This window comes from Melanerpes formicivorus, unplaced genomic scaffold (assembly GCF_026170545.1).
Source record: "Melanerpes formicivorus ecotype bairdi unplaced genomic scaffold, bMelFor1.0.p_v2 SCAF_6, whole genome shotgun sequence".
Taxonomy (NCBI): Eukaryota; Metazoa; Chordata; class Aves; order Piciformes; family Picidae; genus Melanerpes; species Melanerpes formicivorus.
Genome location: NW_027142358.1, coordinates 29,975,154 through 29,998,154, shown reverse-complemented (window position 1 = coordinate 29,998,154; position 23,001 = coordinate 29,975,154). Strand labels below are relative to the sequence as shown.

Genomic DNA, 23,001 nt, shown 5'->3' with positions numbered 1-23,001 from the left:
TATGCAGTGAGGGTCACTGAAGCTGAATTTACACAGCACACAATTTGAAGTGATACCTGCAGCCATCAGGAAACACCAGGCGGTCACTGCTGCTGGCTCTGTTCACATTTGTTCATGTTAGAATAGAATAGAATAGAATAGAATAGAATAGAATAGAATAGAATAGAATAGAATAGAATAGAATAGAATAAACCAGGTTGGAAGAGACCTTCAAGATCATCGCGTCCAACCTATCATCCAACACCACCTAATCAACTAACCCATGGCACCAAGAACCCTGTCAAGTCTCCTCCTGAACACCCCCAGTGACGGCGACTCCACCACCTCCCCGGGCAGTCCATTCCAATGGGCAATCACTCTCTCTGTGTAAAACTTACTCCTGACCTCCAGCCTGAACTTCCCCTGGTGCAGCCTGAGACTGTGTCCTCTTGTTCTGGTAAAAGCAGTTAGCAGAGGATGGTTTCGATCCATCGACCTCTGGGTTATGGGCCCAGCACGCTTCCGCTGCGCCACTCTGCTTCATGTTCTTCTTCATAGAGGAGTTTAATTACTGTAAACAGACATGAATGTATACACCACCCCACCCCACCCCCGACTAAAATAGCAGAAAGCATCCCAGCCACATGGGACAGCCATGAACAATAGAGGCTTTCAGCGTCCGAGCAGCTCAGAAATGCACAGCGATGTTCAAACTACTTGACTCTGCTGCCGCCTTGTACACGACTAACCTGCTCTGCCTTGACACTCCCGAAGTCAGCCACAGCTGCACACAGCACTACAGGAAGAGGCAGGGCACATCTCCTTTGACAGCTCCTAGGAGCTGTTGCAGTGTCAATGGGGCTGGCTATAGAGCACACAAACACATCCCAGGCTGGACAGCCTTGGGAGCACAGTCCTTAGGGAATGCTGGGGATTACAGAACATGCCATGGGTTAATTGTTTAGGTGGGTTGGATTGGTTGATGGGTTGGACTCGATGATCTTGAAGGTCTCTTCCAACCTGGTTTGGTTTATTCTAAATAAAGGTTTATTCTAATGCAAACACATCCCAGCCTGAACAGCCTTAGGGAAGGGCTGGGAGTGCAGGGAGAAGCTGGCAGCTATCTCGCGCAGTGCTGTTCTTAAGAGTAGGCCTTACTCAGGGCTGGCCACGGGGCCTGGCTGTCCCCACTGCCTGCACCTACAGCTGCAAAACCAGCTTCACCTCCGGCAAGCATGCCAGGATCCAAAGAGCTCTGCATCTCCTCCCACAATGGTTGATGGTTAAAAAAACCAGCGATCTCCTCCCTGTCACCAGACAGAAGTGAAACATCCACTGCTTCGGGTGAGGTTCCAGAGTGACGCTCACTGCAACACTGGGAATTGCTTTCGCTATTCTATGCCAAAAGACTCATCTGGGAAGCCGGTCCTGATGGAGAGATCAGCAGATTGGTGCTGACGGATGACAGCTGGCATTATGAAAAGCACCATTCCTTTGGTTACCCAGAACTCTTGCCACAAAGCCTGAATATTTCAATAGCTAGAACTCCTCCTTTTTTTTTTTAACCAGCTAATTGGCGTGATTGCTTTTCTTTTAAAGCACGCCATTTCAACTGTGGAAATTTAATGCATGGAGGAAATAGCCGAAGAGAAGTTTAATTACTGCACAGAGTAAACACTTACTGCATTACCTCACTCAATGTGATAAAGTTAATATCTAAAGATTGCTTTAAAATAAATTCAGAATAAATTGCCAATGATGACACAGAAACTGTAATTCATGTAGTCATAAAATCCATAATTAGCTTTAATGAATATTTAAAGCCAAAGTTCAACCCAACTTTTTTTCAATGTTTAACCTGCTATATCAATATAGTTCAAGGAATTCATTTATCATCGAACATGACAATGTCTGAATATTAATTAGCGCGGGGCACCGCTGACAGGAAACCCTTATCTCCTACCAGGCTTTTTTGGCCGTGCTGTATGTCAACAGCGGGGCTGTCACGCCTGAGATTATCGATTACCTGCCTGGCTTTGCTAACAACAATTAAAAAAATATTTTACATATTTATAAACCTGACCATCAAGAGCAGGCATTTAGTTCCCCATCAGTAAGATGGAGTCTATTAGCTGCCACACTTCAGTCAGGGGAGACAGGGCAAATGAGGAGCTGCAGCGGCTCCAGACAGGAAGGCAATAATTGTACATAAAGCTTGGCTATCGGCCTTGATATGGGGATGCCTTATCTGGGCTCTTTTGCGGCGCGATGAAGTTTAGGAGACTGGGAACAGAATAGAGAAGAGTGGGATAGAGAAGAGTGGGATAGAGAAGAGTGGAATAGAGAAGAGTAGACTAGAGAAGAGTGGAATGGAATGGAATGGAATGGAATGGACCAGGTTGGAAGAGACCTTCAAGATCATCGCGTCCAACCTATCATCCAACACCACCTAATCAACTAACCCATGCAACCAAGCACCCTATCAAGTCTCCTCCTAAACACCTCCAATGATGATGACTCCACCACCTCCCCAGGCAGCCCATTCCAATGGCCAATCACTCTCTCTGTATAGAACTTCTTCCTAACGTCCACCCTAAACCTCCCCTGGCACAGCTTGAGACTGTGTCCTCTTGTTCTGGTGCTGGTTGCCTGGGAGAAGAGACCAACCCCCTCCTGGCTACAACCTCCCTTCAGGTAGTTGTAGACAGCAAGAAGGTCTCCCCTGAGCCTCTTCTCCTCCAGGCTAAGCAACCCCAGCTCACTCAATCTCTCCTCATAGGGCTTGTGTTCCAAACCCCTCACCAACTTTGCTGCCCTTCTCTGGACACCTTCCAGCAAGTCAACCTCTTTCCTAAACTGAGGGGCCCAGAACTAGACGCAATACTCAAGGTGTGGCCTAACCAGTGCAGTGTCCAGGGGCAGAATGACCTCCCTGCTCCTGCTGGCCACACTGTTCCGATCCAGGATGACCTGAGATGGGAACTGGTGCAGTCTCTGAGGTCCCCACAGCCCCAGGGGGAGACCCAACAGGCCCAGGGTGCAGCCGGGCTCTGGTGCCTCCGAACAGCCATGGCCATCGCACCCACAAACAGCAACAGGCATGTTACAGAATGTGGCTGCCGGCTGTGCCCAGGCAGAGCACAATTAACACTAATGTCTATTATTCATTCAAGGTTAAAAATGTAGGCTGGGTACACAGATCAACTCATTATAAAGCAGTCTATCACTTTTTATTTGCAAACAAATGAGGTGTCCAGCAATTTATCATTTCCTGAATTAGACTTATCAGCTAAAGTACATACAATTAAAGTGCTATTGAGCTTCCCCCCACGGAGGCCTCGTCCACCTGACGCGCAGACAGCCGGAGCCCCAGCAGAACCATTCAAACATTACGCACTGCTTTTGCAGCTCCGTATCTCAAGCGCAGCTATCGGCCTCATTTCAACAGCAGGTTGAATAATTACACCTTTAATAAAGTGTAAAAGTGAGCGGGTTCCAAATATTCAGTGGCAAAACCAATCTCTTGACGTACTACGACTTGGTTCATATTAAAACTATCTGCTTAGTGGAACACGGTATCCTGGGGTGCATCAAGAGGAGTGTGTCCAGCAGGGCTAGGGAGGTTCTTCTACCCTTCTACTCTTCCCTGGTGAGACCACACCTGCAATACTGTGTCCAGTTTTGGGCTCCCCAGTTCAAGAGAGACAGAGACCTGCCAGAGAGTATCAAATGGAGAACCACAAGGATGATTAGGGGACTTGAGCACCTCCCCTGTGAACAGAGACTGAGAGCCTTGGGGCTATTTAATCTTGAGAAGACAGAGAGGGGATCTCATCAACACCTGTAAATATCTGAGGGGTGGGTGTCAAGTCGAGGGGGCTAAACTCTTTTTGGTGGTGCACACTAATAAGACCAGAAACAACAGGTACAAGCTTGAACATAGAAGATTTCACCTCAACATGAGGAGAAACTTCTCTACAGGAGGGTGACTGAGCACTGGAACAGGCTGCCCAGAGAGGTTGTGGAGTCTCCTTCTCTGGAGACTTTCAAAACCCACCTGGATGCATTCCTATGCTAAATATCCTAAGTGATCCTGCTTTGGTAGTGGGGGGTTGGACTCAGTTTCTGGAGGTCCCTTCTAAGCCCTTATTTACTGTGATATGATATTCTCATTGAAATAAATTGGATAATTCACTTGAGAAGAGTAAAACCTCCATCCCTGGAGGTGTTTAAGCCCAGGCTGGACGAGGCTCTGGCCAGCCTGATATAGTGTGGGGTGTCCCTGCCCATGGCAGGGGGGGTGGAACTAGATGATCCTTGTGGTCCCTTCCAACTCTGACTGATACTATGATACTAAAACCACTGGCAAGACTAGTACAGAAGACTCTCTTGCTCCAGAAAATCCCAATCAGTGCTATGTATGATAATATAATCGATAGCTACATTGTGAAGAGGCAGCTTGCAGTACCACAGCTTGCTTGCACAACTGCTAGCATCTGAACAGTTTCCCCAGTGACCATTGCCCGACTAAGCTGAAGGTGCTGAAGCAGTGGAGACTCCTGAGAGCAGAAGCTTGCAGAGGAGAACAATGGATATACAGCACTAGGTCCACCCAAATTCTGGTTCTTCACTGTAATTATGTTAGACCCATATCTGCAAAGATTTCTGAACTTCTAGATTAATTTCTATGTGCTGGTTTTGACTTTAGAAGTTCTAATTTGTTAGAAAACTCTTCATTTTATGGACCTGCCTATTTTTCAGACTGAGTCTCCAGCTGCACTGCTGCAGCTAGGCTTCAGATGGGTTAGGCCAGATGAGTAACTTTCAGAGGTTCCATCTTCAATGAGCTGTCAGAACATGCCCCATAATTTCTAACGATCCTTCCTGGTAAACAGTAGATTAGCAGCACCTTTAACATCTAACAATGCTCCCTCACTCTCTCTCATTTCTTCAGAACAGTACTGTTAAGTGAGACCAGTAACAACTGAACTATCAAGAGGAACAGTCACTACAAATTTCACAGTATCACAGTATCACCAAGGTTGCCCAGGAGGCCAAAAAGGTCAATGGCAACCTAGCCTGTATTAGGAATGGTGTGGCCAGCAGGAGCAGGGAGGTCATTCTGCCCCTGGACACTACACTGGTTGGCCACACCTTGAGTCCTGTGTCCAGTTCTGGGCCCCTCAGTTTAGGAAGGATGTTGAGATGCTGGAACATGTCCAGAGAAGGGCAACAAAGCTGGGGAGGGGTTTGGAGCACAAGCCCTATGAGGAGAGGCTGAGGGAGCTGGGATTGCTTAACCTGGAGAAGAGGAGGCTCAGGGGTGACCTTCTTGCTCTCTACAACTACCTGAAGGGAGGCTGTAGACAGGCAGAGGTTGGTCTCTTCTCCCAGGCAAGCAGCACCAGAACAAGGGGACACAGTCTCAAGCTGTGCCAGGGGAAGTTTAGTCTCGAGGTGAGCAGAAAGTTCTTCCCAGAGAGAGTTATTAGTCATTGGAATGTGCTGCCCAGGGAGGTGGTGGAGTCCCCATCCATGGAGGTGTTCAAGAGGGGATTGGACGTGGCACTTGGTGCCATGGTCTAGTCATGAGGTCTGTGGTGACAGGTTGGACTCGATGATCCTCGAGGTCTCTTCCAACCTTAGTTATACTGTGATACTGTGATCCTTGAGGCCTCTTCCAACCTTGGCGATACTGTCAGACTGTGATACTGTGATTTTCAGGGGGGAAGAAGTCCTGGGAGCTTTCATTGTCCTGTTAGCCTAACAAACTCAGTGATCTTCAGCCAATGTGATCCACCCCTTTAAAATTTCTTTACTACCTCAATAGAGGAATTAAAAATCATATTACCCTTTAAAAAAGAATATTCTTTGGGACTAGTTAAGTCAGGAGGAAAGCCATTAACAAATAGTAAACAAAACCCCCTGAGCTGTGTACAAACTTGCCTGATAATTGAATGAATAGCCCACGTGTCCTCTGTTGTGCTGACACAGAATATTTAATACCACTTTTGATACTGACGTTGCTTCACGTGAAGACTCAACATTTTAATTACAAATCAATTCAATTAAGCAAGAAAACTTCACATGCAGGTTCTTTTTCTCAAAATGATGGTTAGTGACAGAGCAAAGAGCCAATATGAGTTAAAAGAAGTGTATGTATGCTGACAGTTAAAAAAAACCAAAGGCTATTTATCAATATTCCAGAACCCCCCAAGAAGATCCTTCCCAAGTCATTAATCACACCATTATTTAATATTTCTATTACATGGGCACTCTGGAGGGCCCCAATCAGGGTAAGAGGCACACAGCTTGGCTCTGCACCAATAGAGAAGGAGGTTGTCTGCATGCGGGAGGCAAACACCTAATTCAGGGCCATGCTCTGAATTCTGCCCCAGCAGCTTTGCAGTGGAGGAGTATGCGTGACCAGACATCCCAAACTTCTGCTGAGGGCTCATGGCCTCAAACCCAAACAGCCTCCGCTGTGCTGCCCGGAACAGCCCCTGGCTCTTCAGGACAAGAGGAGAGAGAAATCAAATCCACTTTCTGTCTGCAAGCACAGCAGAGAGAATAAGCATATGTGTACCCAGAAACAGTTAAATGCTTAAATGCCTAGTATTATTTCCATGTCAAACCTCATGGAAGCCAAAAATACTCCTCAGGCAGTCCTAAGTCCTTGCTAACAGAGCTGAAAGCATTGCACAAAGAGCCAGACTCAACCAGGGGATGCTGGTAGCGGTTCGCAAACTTGAAGGAACTAAGCCCAAGCCCCAGCAGAGGAGAGCACAGAAGTGCAGAACACTGTTCTTCATGAAATAAGCTGTAATCTGTACTCTATTTCACATGGGGTTTTGCCATAATTTTTGGTGTGTAACCAATAGCAACAGAGGCCTAAGGAGCACTTCAGCTCTTCCTGAAACTTATTCCTTATTTCCACATGCTTCTGTCCTCCCAGAGCCACACAAGTGAGCACCCCACACAACATGCCCCAGTATTGCAGCCCTGGAGAAGGCAGTGGTGATCCTGGCCTGCAGCCATGGCTGAAAGAAACAGTGATAGAATAGAATAGGATAGAATAGAATAGAATAGACCAGACCAGACCAGACCAGGTTGGAAGAGACCTTCAAGATCATTGCATCCAACCTATCATCCAACACCACCCAACCAACTAAACCATGCAACCAAGCACCCTGACAAGTTTCCTCCTGAACACCTCCAGCGATGGCGACTCCACCACCTCCCTGGGCAGCCCATTCCAAGGGGCAATCACTCTCTCTGTGTAAAACTTCCTCCTCACCTCCAGCCTGAACCTCCCCTGGCACAGCCTGAGATTGTGTCCTCTTGTTCTGGTCTGGCTGCCTGGGAGGAGAGACCAACCTCTGCCTGTCTACAACCCCCCTTCAGGTAGTTGTAGAGAGCAATAAGGTCACCCCTGAGTCTCCTCTTCTCCAGGCTAAGCAGCCCCAGCTCCCTCAGCCTCTCCTCACAGGGCTGTGTTCCAAGCCCCTCACCAACTTTGTTGCCCTTCTCTGGACACGCTCCAGCAAGTCAACATTGATGAGGCCACCAAGCACGGTGCTGGTGGTGCTGTGGTACCAGAAGTTACTGAAAGATGCTGACTCTATCACAGCTACACCAAGGAAAGTAGCAAATAAACCACAGATGAGGGGTGACACTGAAGAGCAGCACTGACACCGGACAAAGCAAACACAGACTGATCAAAAATTCATCTAGACTAGTTACAGTTATCTGAGAACTATGAAGAGGCTCTAAGAGTTATATGGAATAACCTCCTGAGAACATTTTCCTCACGTGTGAGAGCAGAGAGGAAGTGTTGTGAGGGCAAACCCCCCTACCTGGTTCTGGAGCAAGACTTGACAGACATGTGTGACCCCAACAAGGAACCCAGGGCAAGTTCTGTGTCATGTGGCTCCGTTGCTACCAGCCAAACCCTGGCACACTACTCTGGCCATCAGCACATGGTACCCAGGAGAGCTCTGCACAGCACTGGGGCCAGAAGGCAGAAGATGTTCAAGCAGTGGATCTGCACTATGCTTGCACAACCACTGCCTGATCCCTCCCCACCACGTTACACAAGAGACCGAGTTGCCTTTGGCAGTGCTGCAGGAACTGGGATGCAACTTGGATGGCTCCTCATCAGATGGAAGACACTGCTAGAAGTTTATCACCTTGCCATACGTTTCTTCTGCTACAACAAAAAAGTGCTGCACTTCCTGGGAAGCTGGATGACCCTTACCACATTTATCTGACTCCAAATAGTTTCAATTTTGGAAACTTTGAATTGGTTTAGTATTTCATTGAGCTGTCCTTACACAATACACTCAGGATGGCAAACTCAATTTGACGAGGGGGCATGAATGCCCATTCCATTTAGTATTTGCACAGGTCATCTCCAACCAGGAAAGCACCATGTGGTAAAAGGCTGTACTTAGCATGTCACAGTCACTGGCGGCTGTTTTGTATCTCAAAGGAACCTTTGCAGCTGCCTCAAAATAAGAGATGATTGATTTACAAAGTACCAAATTTCAAATTTCATATTCTAGGACTAAACATCAAATAATTGGACAAAGCTGTCCCCCTGTCTGACCCATCACAATCAAGCCCCTCTCAAGGTTGACTGCCTGCATAAGAAATATGTGCATAATTTCATTTTGTCTCCTGTCCAACATCCAATGTTAGAAGTTAATTAAATTGCTTGTCCATTGTATTCATCCACTTACAAAGTTAATGATATTCTGTTCCTGAATTAAAGAGAATTTTATAAAGCCTGCACTATGGAACCTGGCATGCTGTACACTGAGGAGCTGAACCCTGTCAAGGTTCCTGATTGCAGCTCTCCTAATTAGGAAACAAAATGAACGTTTCTGCGTCTGCCAACGCAGAGGACAAGTCATTCCAACAGCCAGGGTAAATGCTTCATACAATGGCAACTTAATAATACCTCATGTTTGACTATAATAAATTCTGCAGGATTAATAAACCTGTTAAATTTTTTTAAATCACCATAACAAAGATGAACTGTGGCGTAACGAGACAGCCTTGAGAGAGGGACGCAGGCCTGAGAGAGAGGAAAGCGTCTTTGCAAGGGCATCAACGTGGAGGACACCGCGATTCTGATTCCTCCGTGAGAAGAGGAAGGAACATACAATGATAGTGCAGTCTGATGGAGCCATCCTCTTTCTGGGCCCCATTCTCTTTCCGGGCCCCATCCTCTTTCCGGGCCTCATTCTCTTTCTGGGCCCCATCCTCTTTCCGGGCCCCATCCTCTTTCCGGGCCCCATCCTCTTTCTGGGCCCCATCCTCTTTCCAGGCCCCATCCTCTTTAACATCCTCATTGATGATCTGGATGAGGGGATTGAGTCAGTCATCAGCAAATTTGCAGATGACACCAAGTTAGGGGCAGATGTTAGTCAGTTAGAGGGTGGAAGGGCTCTGCAGAGGGACCTCGACTGACTGGACAGATGGGCAGAGTCCAATGGGATGGCATTCAACAAGTCCAAGTGCCAGGTGCTGCACTTTGGCTACAGCAATCCCATGCAGAGCTATAGGCTGGGGTTGGAGTGGCTGAAGAGCCCCCAGACAGAGAGGGACCTGGGAGTACTGATCAACAGCCACCTAAACATGAGCCAGCAGTGTGCCCAGGTGGCCAGGAGGGCCAATGGCATCCTGGCCTGCATTAGGAATAGTGTGGCCATCAGGACCAGGGAAGTCATTGTGCCCCTGGACTCTGCTTTGGTTAGGCCACACCTTGAGTCCTGTGTCCAGTTCTGGGCCCCTCAGTTTAAGAAGGACATCGAAACACTTGAATGTGTCCAGAGAAGGGCAACAAGGCTGGGGAGAGGCCTTGAGCACAGCCCTATGAGGAGAGGCTGAGGGAGCTGGGGTTGTTTAGCCTGGAGAAGAGGAGGCTCAGGAGTGACCTCATTGCCCTCTACAACTACCTGAAGGGTGGTTGTATCCAGGAAGGGGTTGGTCTCTACTCCCAGGCAACCAGCACCAGAACAAGAGGACACAGTCTCAAGCTGCGCCAGGGGAGGTTTAGGCTTGAGGTGAGGAGAAAGTTCTTCCTGAGAGAGTCATTCATCATTGGAATGTGCTGCCCAGGGAGGTGGTGGAGTCACCATCCCTGGAGGTGTTCAAGAGGAGATTGGACGTGGCACTTGGTGCCATGGTCTAGTCATGGGTCTGTGGTGACAGGTTGGACTCGATGATCCTCGAGGTCTCTTCCAACCTTGGCAATACTGTGATACTGTGATACAGTGGAGAGATGGGAACAACACACTGCATTGCTCCTGTGCTTCTGGCCTAGGTAGCAGGCCTGCTAGCTGTGCCATGGTCCTCCTGACCACTCACATAACCACCAATGTGCGGCAGCTGCTAATCAAGTACCTGCTAACAGCGACTCTACAGCCCAGGGGAGCTGCTGCTGACAGCCCTGAAGCCATCACAAGTCAAAGCTAGAATGATGCACAAAGCCTGCATGCTGTGTGAGGACAAATCACCACGTGGCCCAGCACAACCAAAGAATGGCTCAGGTTGGAAGGGACCTGAGCAATCATCTACTCCACCCTTCCTGCCATGGGCAGGGACACTTCTCAACTAGACTTAGCTGCTCAAGGCTTTATCCAACCTAGCCCTGAACACCCCTATGGAGGGGGCATCCACAGCCTCCCTGGGCAGCCCATGCCAGAGTCTCACCACCCTCATATAGAAGAAACTCTTCCTAACATCCAGTCTAAATCTACTCTTACCCAGCTGTAAACCATTCCCCCTCATCTTATTGATAGACATCCTTATGGAAAGTCCCTCTGCAGCCTTCCTGTAGTATCTCTTCGGGTACTGGAATGCAGCTATAAGGTCCCCCCACAGTCTTCTCTTCTCTAGGCTGAACAACCCTAGCTCCCTCAGCCTATTCTCACAGCAGAGGTGTTCCAGCCCTTGGATCATCTTTGTGGCCCTCCTCCAGAATGGCTCCAACAGCTCTGTGTCCTTCTTATGATGGGGACACCAGAACTGGATGCACTATTTGAGGTGGGGTCTCACAAGAACAGAGTAAAGGGGCAGACTCCCCTCTCTCGCCCTGCTGGCCACACTCCTCTTGATGCAGCCCAGGATATAATTTGCCTTCTGGATTGCATGAGTGCACTGCTGGCTCATGGAACCATCAGAACACTGCTCTGCACACAAGTCCTATTATAAGCCACTTTGCCATATTCAGCAAGCAGCAGCCCTCAATGACTGAAGTCACTGCAGACAGGGTCTGCCTTGCCTGTCTCCCTAAATGGCATCACCTAGACAGGATGACTGCAGCTGGGAGGAGGGCTGCAGCACACACGGACGTGCCAAAGCCACCTTGCTCCAGTCCCGAGGCAGCCTGGCACCAGCAGCAGGGGCTTCAGCCCAGACTGTGAGGGCAGGGCTGAGGGGGCTGCCCTTGTAACTCTCTTCTTTGCATCCCTCCCAATTCTGTATTCTCAGGCTTCACTGTAACATGCACAAAAAATCTGAAATCTCTAAAAACACTGCCAAAAGAGTAAGGTTTTCAGTGCCTGTTTATATCATCACAGTTACTATGGCATGTTATAAAGGCATAGAGTGACAGGAAAAGGGGTGGTGGCTTAAGAGTGGAAGAAGCTGGACATGAAGAAGAAATTCTTCCCCATGAGGGTGGCGAGGCACTGGTATGGGTGGCCCAGAGAAGTTCTGGGGTCTCCAAGCCTGGAGGTGTTCAAGGCCAGGATGGATGGGACCTCGAGCAAGGTGTTCTGGTAGGAGATATCCCTGCCCATGGCAAGGTGCTGGAACTAGATGACCTTGAAGACCCCTTCCAACCCAAACCAGTCTCTGATTCTATGAAAACTAAACCAGAGCAGAACTGTGACCATCAGACAACGTCAGGATTACTGGAAAGAACAATTTCCCACCACAGCATTTAAACACAAAAGGACACAATGCCTGCTGTCATTTTGCATTCCTTCATCTACATTTAGGAGCAATCCTTTGTGATAATTAACTTTGTGCTCAGCCTTTCCTCCGAGTGGGCTGTTTCCAAACCAGGGCGCTCCCCTGGCCAATCCAAAGGATGTCCTTTGATTAATGTAGCTTTTTAAAATTGAACTCATTAAGTAGCATTGGCAAATCAATGAGGATATAAAGATGTAAAGCTCTTCTTTATGAAATAAACCAAATTATAGTCCTCTAATCTAAATACTCAGTCAAGTCACTCGGTAATCAAATCAAGTGGAAAACCTGCCTCTTTATTAAAATCCCTTCAGAATGCCCCCATAAGCTGGAATATGCACATATAGAAGGCCTATTATTTATATCCCTACCTTTCAGAACTTTTCCATTTCAATTAAAGTTCTGTAATTTTTATTGGGAATCACATTACATGCATGATAGATATAAGTTAATTAAGGGACAATCAATTCCGAGAGATGGCCAACAATGAACCTAACCAGTTTACAAATTACCTACTGTCATTCAGCTGGAGCAGGCAATGTCTGTGGACAATTACAGAAAAGCTTTAATTGATTTTTAAGTTTCGGTAATACACTATATTTTGTAGATTTAGAAGCAATCTTCTTCTACCCAGCCTCTTAGAATTAAAGTGGCTGTTGGGACCACCGGGGCAGACTCCTGGTGCAGCGCGCAGCACCCAAACACTGACATTCCTGGTGCGCCCCAAAACAGCCCTGTCTGCCCCAGGTATGGTGTAGATACTTCTTTTAGAATCACAGAATCACCAAGGTTGGAAGAGACCTCAAAGATCATCAAGTCTGACCTGTCACTGCAGACCTCATGACTAACCCATGGCACCAAGTGCCACGTCCAATCCCCTCTTGAACACCTCCAGGGATGGTGACTCCACCACCTCCCTGGGCAGCACATTCCAATGGCTAACAACTCTCTCTGGGAAGAACTTTCTCCTTACCTCCAGTCTAAACTTCCTCTGGTGCAGCTTGAGACTGTGTCCTCTTGTTCTGGTGCTGCTTGCCTGGGAGAAGAGACCAACCCCTTCCTGGATACAACCACCTTTCAGGTAGTTGTAGACAGCAAGAAGGTCTCCCCTGAGCCTCCTCTTCTCCAGGCTAAACAACCTCAGCTACCTCAGCCTCTCCTCACAGGGCTGTGCTCAAGGCCTCTCCCCAGCCTTGTTGCCCTTCTCTGGACACATTCAAGAGTCTCAATGTCCTTCTTAAACTGAGGGGCCCAGAACTGGACACAGGACTCAAGGTGTGGCCAAACTAGTGCTGAGTCCAGGGGCACAATGACTTCCCTGCTGCTGCTGGCCACACTGTTCCTGATCCAGGCCAGGATGCCATTGGCCTTCTTGGCCACCTGGGCACACTGCTGGCTCATGTTAAGCCAGCTGTCAATCAGTACCCCCAGGTCCCCTTCTGCCTGGCTGCTCTCCAGTCACTCCAACCCCAGGTGTCATGCTGCTTTCAGCTAATCATATTCTTCAAGGAACTTGTTCCTGACTAATTATAAATAGCACAGGTACTTACAGACATGCAGGTTCCAGTGCTGTGGTGACAGATGAGGACATTTTTCTCTTTACATTCTGGCAAGCATGGCACAAACTGAACTACTCAAGAATAATGAAAACCTGTCACCCCTGACTCACCAGTGACACAAAAACCAGCATAGCTCCTTACGGCTCTTCTGTCTCAGCATCCTAATAAAACTGTTGAGAAAGAGGATTGCTATGGCCTATTTCTACTACTTCCTCCTTGTTTGAAAACTGAGAGATCTGGCAAGTCTCAGAGAACCAGTGATGAGAAGCAAAGTCCAAGCCCTTGGTCTCCAGCAAAGGGATCATCTCAGCATGGCAATCCCAAAGACATCACTTCATGCTAATAAAAGAAATCCCAGCAGTTCTGCTAATCTAGCTAAGAGGCTTGCTGATCTCCTGCCCCTAAGTAGGTAATTAATTTTGTGAGGCTACCCCTGTATCAGGTGGACATCAGAGAAATACTCAGAAGAAAGCAAATGCTGGCTCACACCTGATCTACTCACACTGGTGAGTGAGGGCTTTGAGACCAACCAGGCATGAGGATGAACATGCCCTCATCTGCCAGCGTTCTGAGCAAGCCAGCTCCTGATTTGCATGGCCTGAATGAGGGGACTGAGTGCACCCTCAGCAAGTGCACTGATGATATGAAGCTGGGGGGCGTGGCTGACATCTCATCAGGCTGCACTGACATCCAACAAGATCTGGACGGGCTGGAGAGCTGGGTGGAGAGGACCCTCATGAAGTTCAACAGGGACAAGTGCAGAGTCCTGCATCTGGGGAGGAGCAACACCAGGCTCCAGTACAGACTAGGGGTCATCCTGATGGAAAGCAGCTCCATGGAGAAAGACCTTGGAGTCCTAGTGGACAGCAAGCGATCCATGAGACAGCAATGTACCCCTGTGACCGAGAGGGCCAATGGCATCCTGGGGTGCATCAAGAAAAGTGTGGCCAGCAGTCTATGGAGATTCTCCTCCCTCTCTGCCCTGCTGAGACCACACCTGCAGTACTGTGTCCAGTTTTGGGCTCCCCAGTTCAAGAGAGACAGGGATCTGCAGAAGAGAATCCGATAGATAGCTAAGAGGATGATTGTGGGACTTGAACATCACTCCTATGAAGAAAGACTGAGAGACCTGGGGCTGTTTAGTCTTGAGAAGAGAAGGCTATAAATATGAGGGGTGAGTGTCAAGATGAAGGTGCCACTCTCTTTTCAGTGGTGCCCAGTGATAGGACAAGGAACAACAGGCACAAGCTAGAACAAAGGAGGTTCCACCTCAATATGAGGAGACATTTCTTTATGGTGAGGGTGACAGAACACTGGAACAGACTGCCCAGAGAGTTTGTGGAGTCTCCTCTGGAGACTTTCAAAAGCCACCTGGATGGATTCCTGTGTGACCTACTCTAGGTGATATTGCTCTGGGAGGAGGGTTGTACTCCCTCTCTGGAGGTCCCTTCCAACCCCTAACATTCTGTGATTCATTCTGCACAGAAACCCAGCTGCACAGTAGGAGGAGCCTGGAAGGATGCCACCCTCCTTGCTACAAAGGTTCATTTCAAAAAGACAACACTGCAAACAGCTTAGGAAGAAACTGTTAGAAATAGATTTGTCATACTCTGCTTTGAACTGTAATTCATCATTTCTGTTAATGCTTCACCTTTCAAAGTCTCACGTGAACCTCCAGCTACTCAACTGCCACCTAGGAATTCATGGTGTCGTGCTAGAAACAACAACACAATTGTGCTCCAGGGTTTGCTATCTCAATTTGGGGGATTCTTCCTCAAAGGCAGCAGCTGAATATCACAGAATCACCAAGGTTGGAAGAGACCTCAAAGAGCATCAAGTCCAACCTGTCACCACAGACCTCCTGACTAAACCATGGCACCAAGTGCCACATCCAATCCCCTCTTGAACGCCTCCAGGGACGGCGACTCCACCACCTCCCTGGGCAGCACATTCCAATGGCGAACGACTCTCACAGTGAAGAACTTTCTCCTCACCTCCAGCCTGACTTTAAAAACAAACCCCAAACCAACCAACAGCAGCAGCAGCACTTGGGTTGGAAGAGACCTTTAAGATCATAGAATCCAACCTTGAACCCAGCACTGTCAGGTCACCACTGAACCATGGCCCTCAGCACCACAGCTCCATGGCTGTGAAACCCCTTCAGGGATGGGGACTCCATCACTGCCCTGGGCAGGCTGGGCCAGGCACTGACAACCCTTTTGGGGAAGAAATTGTTTCTCATGTCCAACCTAAACCTCCCCTGGCACAACTTGAGGCTGTTTTCTCTTGTCCTGTCACTTGTTCCTTGGGAGGTGAAACCAACCCCCACCTGGTTCCAACCTCAGCCTCCTTTTCTCCAGGAGAACCAAACCCCAAACCAACCAAACAAACCCCAAACCAACCAAACAAAAAAACCCCAACCAACAACCAAAATTAAAACCCAACATCTCCACAGAGCACATGAAAAGTGAGCTTAAGATGACTCCATTTACTAGCTTGTCACCACTGTCCTGCTCAAATCCTATTTTTGGCCCTGCTAGCATCATCACCATATTACCATTATTTTCTAGCTTTGAGGCAGCAAATGGTAAAGAAAACAGCAACAGATAGATGAAAGAGCCAGGGGAAAAATAGATCTTTCAAAGCAGGGTACTGTCAGGAAGGGTTTTTCTTCCCACAGGCTCATAGCTGGAACTAAGAAGCAGCCACCACTTGAAAATGATGCCCCAGTAAGAGCAGAAGCGAGGAGGAAATCCTCTGTATCGAGAGAAGTAATAACTGGGAATTTTATTTTAAAACTGAGAAGACAAAAATAGTCTGTATAAATCAAACAAGTTGTCTCTTCATGTCACTTTTATGATGGACATTAATCTTGGTTTCTAGACAGGAGCGCTGCCTGATGTAACCACGCTTATTGACTTAATGGGAAGAAATTTATATTAGTCTGGGAAGCTGTGATGAATGCAGGCTTAAAGTTCAATGACTCAAACACTTCAGTAACCTCAAACACTGACCCAGGTAGGCAGAAACTTCCATCTTCATCCTGGAACCTCAGTTTAGGCATCATTCACATTTTGTTGGAGGAAAAAAAAATACAATCTGAAGTGTTTATGTACCTTATATATCTGTTTGTGCATGCTTGCATGGATGTCTATCAGCTACCTGCAGGGAGGTTGTAGCCAGGTGGGGGTTGGTCTCTTCTCCCAGGCACCCAGCACCAGAACAAGAGGACACAGTCTCAAGCTGTGCCAGGCTGGATGTTAGGAAGAAGTTCTTCACAGAGAGAGTGATTGCCCATTGGAATGTCCTGCCCGGGGAGGTGGTGGAGTCACCCATTGGGGGTGTTTAGAGGAGACTGGATGGGGTGCTTGGTGCCATGGGTTAGTTGATTAGGTAGTGTTGAATGGTGGGTTGGACTTGGTGATCTTGAAGGTCTCTTCCAACCTGGTTTATTCTGTTCTGTTCTCTGTTCCACACCCAGCACACCAAGGGCTCTGTGGGGAGGACCCAAGCGCACCCCTCCGATTGCGGCGTGTGCTCCCTCCTGCAACCACGGAGTGGAAAAGCTGCCAAGAAATTCTGAAGCAAATCTGAAGCTGATTCCTTCTCAGCAATTAAACAAAACCAAAAAAGGTATGATGGAACTTGACTTGCGTGCCACACACTTGTGGGGTCGGAGTGGCTGGAGAGCTCCCAAACAGAGAGGGACCTGGGGGGTACTGACCAACAGCTGCCTGAATATGAGCCAGCAGTGTGCCCAGGTGGCCAAGAGGGCCAATGGCATCCTGGCCTGCATTAGGAATAGTGTGGCCAGCAGGAGCAGGGAAGTCATTGTGCCCCTGGACTCTGCTTTGGTTAGGCCACACCTTGAGTCCTGTGTCCAGTTCTGGGCCTCTCAGTTTAAGAAGGACATTGAAACACTTGAAGGTGTCCAGAGAAGGGCAACAAGGCTGGGGAGAGGCCTTGAGCACAGCCTTGTGAGGAGAGGCTGAGGGAGCTGGGGTTGTTTAGCCTGGAGAAGAGGAGGCTCAGGGGTGACCTCATTGCCCTCTACAACTAACCGAAAGGTGGTTGTAGCTGGGAAGGGGTTGGTCTCTTCTCCCAGGCAACCAGCACCAGAACAAGAGGACACAGTCTCAAGCTGCACCAGGGGAGGTTTAGGCTCGAGGTGAGGAGGAAGTTCTTCACTGAGCGAGTCATTCATCATTGGAATGTGCTGCCCAGGGAGGTGGTGGAGTCACCGTCCCTGGAGGCGTTCAAGAGGAGATTGGACGTGGCACTTGGTGCCATGGTCTAGTCATGGGGTCTGTGTTGATAGGTTAGACTCTATGATCCTCGAGGTCCTTTCCAACCTAAGTTGTACTGTGATACTGAGAAGCCTGGTCAGCCCTTGTTAAGGCTAGTGCAGGGACAGGCTGTTGGGCGAGGCTCCCTGCCCTGCGATTAAAAGGATGTTCATGAACATAAAAGTGACTCATGACATAGACCTCTGGCTCTTCTTCCATGCAGGCTGGAAGAGCTCAAAATTCAGCAGATCTTTTCAAGGTGTAACACGGTGAGACATTAATTCTTAATGACTAAAAGGAAAATGTTAAGCAGAAAGCCAAAGGGACTGCCAGATAGAGCAGAGAGATTCCCAGCACTCATGAATGTGGGACTGCAGAAGCAGCAAAAGACAAACCACGTCCGTCCTGAAAGCAGCCTGGGCAAGCAGGATGCTTGCCAAGCCACAGCACTGCCAAAACAGGGACAAAACAGACACTCCTTAGGGAGCTGGGGATGAAGACCTCAGGAACATACATTTTGTAAGTCTGTCTTGTGACATTCACCTTTTAACAGAGTACCAAAGATGAAACTCACCACAAAAGCCTTCTTTTCACATAGCACAGAAAAGAGCCTTGAAATTTGACAGCAATTTGTTAATCCTATTACCACAAAACACCCTTCTCTTACTGATCCCTCTGACTTCCATGGCTGAAGGCTAAAAAATTAACATGCATGGTCATAGTTACTGGAACATCTGAGAGCCATTATTGTTAAGGGTTTTCCAGGCTTCAGATCCTGCAGTTGTGTCCAGGAACTTCAGTTCGGGCCTCACCAATCTCCAAGGGCTTTAAGGAAGCCTGAAAGCTGCAGGCAACTGTTCCCCCTACATTTACCACTGTGATGTCTTCTTATTCATGGAGAATGTCCACTTAGACCTGAACTCCCCAAGGGATGTAAGGTCCAACACCCTGCCCCATTGTGCATGGAGGCCCTGAAGGCAGCCACACACAGAAGAGATGCACAGACAGTGCAATGCTAGGGCCGGCTGCTGCATTCGGCAGCAAAGCTGCTGGGTTCTGCAGATTTCTAAGGAAATGGTGAAATTCCAGGCTGTGGAGCTGCAGCAGTTACTGGACACCAAGCGCAACTACAGCAGCTCTCACCTGTGCCTCTCTGAGGTTAGAGAAATGCACTGCTGCATTAGCCTTCACACAGCAGTGCATTTAATTCTGCATGGTTTCTCAGTCACAGGAACAGAAGCTATGTGGCACCCTGACTGGTGCCTACTGCCTCACTTATTTTATCCTAGGTCTAGATTCACCTGTCGAGCAGCAAATCCTCCTTACTTGAGCACATTGAAAGAAATGCAAGTGAGGGAAGGCAAGAAAACAACACAGCCTTCAGATGTGAAAGCTTTTGTTTTGTCAGAACACTGATGGCACCTCCATGTGACATCTGCACGTGCGACCCTCAAAACTGGACATGTAGTTTCCACACATGGATTTCCACAAGCTGTGTTCAGGATCCTCTCCTAACAGGAAGGGTTTGTAGTCCTCTGTCAGTGCCAGATCAGGAGATCATAGTAGTATCAGTCAGGGTTGGAAGGGATCACAAGGATCATCTAGTTCCAACCCCCCTGCCATGGGCAGGGACACCCCACACTAGATCAGGCTGGCCAGAGATGCCGCACTTCCGAGCACAAGTGAACAGGCATGATCTTTATCCATGGTCTAGCCTCTGACTGTCCCTGTCCTAGCCCTGATTTAGCTCTTCTAGACTTAGGAAAGCTTTAATGAACAGACTTTACTCCTAAATATCTTCAAATACATGCATCCCATGAAAAGAGCCACTCCTTAAACAGGTTGAGTTGACAGTTGGTATCAGTGCAGTAGGACCCATTTAGCTCTCTGGATGCCAGCGCTGGAATGCAGCTGACAAATGACAGACCACAAACACCCACGTGTTAAACAGTATTGTACAACTGAAACCTTTTAGTAACAACTCCTGAGAAGAGCTTGGCTTAACCTTTTGTGTAATCTGCTTTGGTTTAGAAAATAAGACTGCAATTAAACCAAACCCTTCAAGTCTTATGGCTCACACACTCAAAACTGGGGAGCCATGATGAGAAGTAACACCTAAAACATCTGAAAGACTTGAACTTAAATGGACAGCAGAGACTTGATTTGTCAAACAGTGTGCAGTGAAAACATCCTATTTCCATTCCCCACTATTTAAAATTAGAGGACAGTAGTTAATTACCTCATAAAAGACAAGCAAACAGCAATACCCATTCCACAGCATCAGAAGATTCAAGGAGGGACGCGTGCTGAAATGAATTTGAGATGACAAAGTGCACCAAAGACCAATTTACACAGGGCCTCCCTTTAGGCCCTAGTGAAAAGTTAGTGTAGGGAAATAAGAGTGTTCCCAGTCCAAAGGAACAAGGCAACCTAGCTTAATCTGATTATTCTGAGGTTGAGGCAACATATTAATCAAGTGGACAAAACAATCCTATTAATGAAACTCAAAAGGTACAGTACGATAATCAATCTTTCGCTATATTGCAAATGATAAAACAAGCATCCAGAAGGGTTATGCTAATTACATGTTTCAAGTCAAATGAACCCATTCCATGCTTTGTCTTGCTGAGACAAATAGAGCATTCCTGCCATTTAATCATATTCCAGATGTCTGTATCACTGTCTGCAATGATACATTAGCCTACTGAAGAACTGGAGATGGACTGTTACCTTCTCATAACAGCAACGCAAGCCACCAAGAGAGCAACCCGGCCCTGCCAGCTCAGCAGACAGTGTTGCAGTGAGCCAGGAGTAAAGCTAGGAGGAGAAGGTGAGCTCCCATCAGGTACCTCACAGGGCCACGTCCTGCCCCTCCTTTGCAGGAGGAGATGGGGGGGACTCTCTCCCCACTGGAAGGGCTCATGTTCTGCCAGAGCCCAAATGCTTGAGCAGGCTTCACAGTGGTGGGTTAGAGCTTCTCTGGGGAGAGGATCAGCTCAGAGCAGGGCTATACAAAGGTTAATGTGCTGCTTCTCCTGTCTAGGTTAAGCTGGGCTACCTTTACAGGGAACTTTGTGATATAGTATCATAGTATCAGTCAGGGTTGGAAGGGACCACAAGGATCATCTAGTTCCAACCCCCCTGCCATGGGCAGGGACACCCCACACTAGATCAGGCTGATATCATGTACATGCTCCATGTGTCCAAACAGAAACACCATCCTGCAAGAATACCACAGAATGTGTTCAGATAGACCAAAGCTACAGCATTCTGCTTCAAACAAATGCCATGAGCTCCTGTCTTTCTCCATTGCTTGCAGATACTCCACACAACCAAGCATGACAGCAGGCAGAACCAACACACAGAGCACATAGGAAGAGGAGAGGGAGAAACTACATCTCTTCTACAGTCCCAAGCAGCATAAGGCCATTAACTAGAGCCCAGGAAAACCAGGAGTGGCCAGATACACATCTTCCAAATGTGTCTGAAACACAGCAGATATTGGCTGTGTTATAATTTGGTCTCAATCATTAAAACTTGTAAGATTGTATAGGAGAAGAGGAAGCTATAAAAAGCTAGCATGTCACACCATGCTTATGTTGTACAAGAGTGGCTGTGATCACAGAATCACCAAGGTTGGAAGAGACCTCAAAGATCATCAAGTCCAACCTGTAACCACAGACCTCATGACTGGACCATGGCACATCCAACACCTGCAAGGATGGTGACTCCACCACCTCCCTGGGCAACACATTCCAATGGCGAACGACTCTCTCAGTGACGAACTTTCTCCTCGCCTCCAGCCTAAACTTCCCCTGGTGCAGCTTGAGACTGTGTCCTCATCAAACAAATACAGCTGAAAACACCACCCCATGCACTTCACTTTCCTCCAAGGGTACCATTTTTATGTTACTCCATATAGATGGCTCATACTGGAAATAGAAAACATTGAAGCCTACCGCAGCTTTCCTGCGCAGGCTGGTGTAGGCATCATTCAGCCCTGTCCTTGCTGCAAGGACAGGACACTTCTGACTACATAAACACAGATGTGTGAGGCCTCAGCACTTCTCCTGGCTGCCTCTCCAGGACAAGTGGAGTGAGCACGCAGCACGTCACAGCATCACCTACAGTGCAACATCTGCTCACTTATCTGGAAGTAAACTACAGCCACCAGGCAGGGCTGAAACATGGAAACACATTCCAGTTAAGTAAGAATCCTCAGGAAATATGCAACAATTAAAACCCAACCAAACAAGCCCACCCAAACCTTTAGCAAACACTCTAGGATTTTTTTTTTAGCACAGAAACTCCCAGACCCACATTAGCAGCCAAAACCACAGGAAAATAATGAGAGTAAACAAGTATGTGCCCAAAGCCAAACCCTGAAACCCTAAAACTTTCCCCAACAAAACCAATTGGCTTCTGATTAGAAAGACAAACCAGGATTTGGCCTAGTTTTTGAAAGCAAGCTTTTCTAAAAGCCCAAACACAAATCATTGCCATGTGTTTCAGAGTCCTACAACCTCTTTGTATCTAGCAAGAGATTCTATTTCTTATTCAACACGTTTTCCTGTTTGAACTGATAAAAACCAGTAAGCAACAAGAGAGTTCAACTCCCCCTGGTGCATCACCTTCCTTCCTCTGAAGGAACAGTCCTTCTGCTGCGTGCAAGAGAAACGCCATCCCAGGAATCATAGAATGGCCTAGGTTAGGAGGGACCTTAGAGATCACCTACTCCAATCCCCCCCACCATGGGCAGGGGTGCCCTTCACCTAGAGTCAGCTGCTCAAGGCTTCATCCAGCCTGTCCTTGAGCACCTCCGGGGAAGAAGTCACACTAACAAACCTGTAGGGGCTGCTGACTTCTATGGATCTCATTGGGAAGGGCCAGATTCACCATCAGAACAGCATGTAACACCTGAAGTCAGTGGTTGTGACCTGACCCCATCTTGTCCTTCCATGGGCAAACGTGCCTTTACAGAAAGGAGACCCCACTGCACCTCAAAACCACTGCAAGTGCTCTGACCACTGCCCTACCCTGCTGTGCTGCACACCTGTTCACGGCCTTCCTGATAAAAGGGCAGTGCAAGGCATGACAGAAAAGTGGCTGGCAGTTCAAGGCAGGCAAAGAAAAGATTTATTAGTCCTGTGTGTGAGAACCCAGCAGCCATTTTGTGTAACTTAAGCATTCACATT

At 47.9% G+C, this 23,001-nt stretch overlaps 1 protein-coding gene and 1 non-coding gene across 3 annotated transcripts in view; both read right to left on the bottom strand.

Moving 5' to 3' along the window:
• INPP5A (inositol polyphosphate-5-phosphatase A) overlaps positions 1 to 23,001 on the bottom strand; it is a 285,924-nt gene that overhangs the window by 135,971 nt on the left and 126,952 nt on the right. The window lies entirely within an intron of this gene.
• On the bottom strand, positions 448 to 519 carry TRNAM-CAU (transfer RNA methionine (anticodon CAU)). The gene has a single exon. It is a non-coding gene; the product is annotated as a tRNA-Met (tRNA).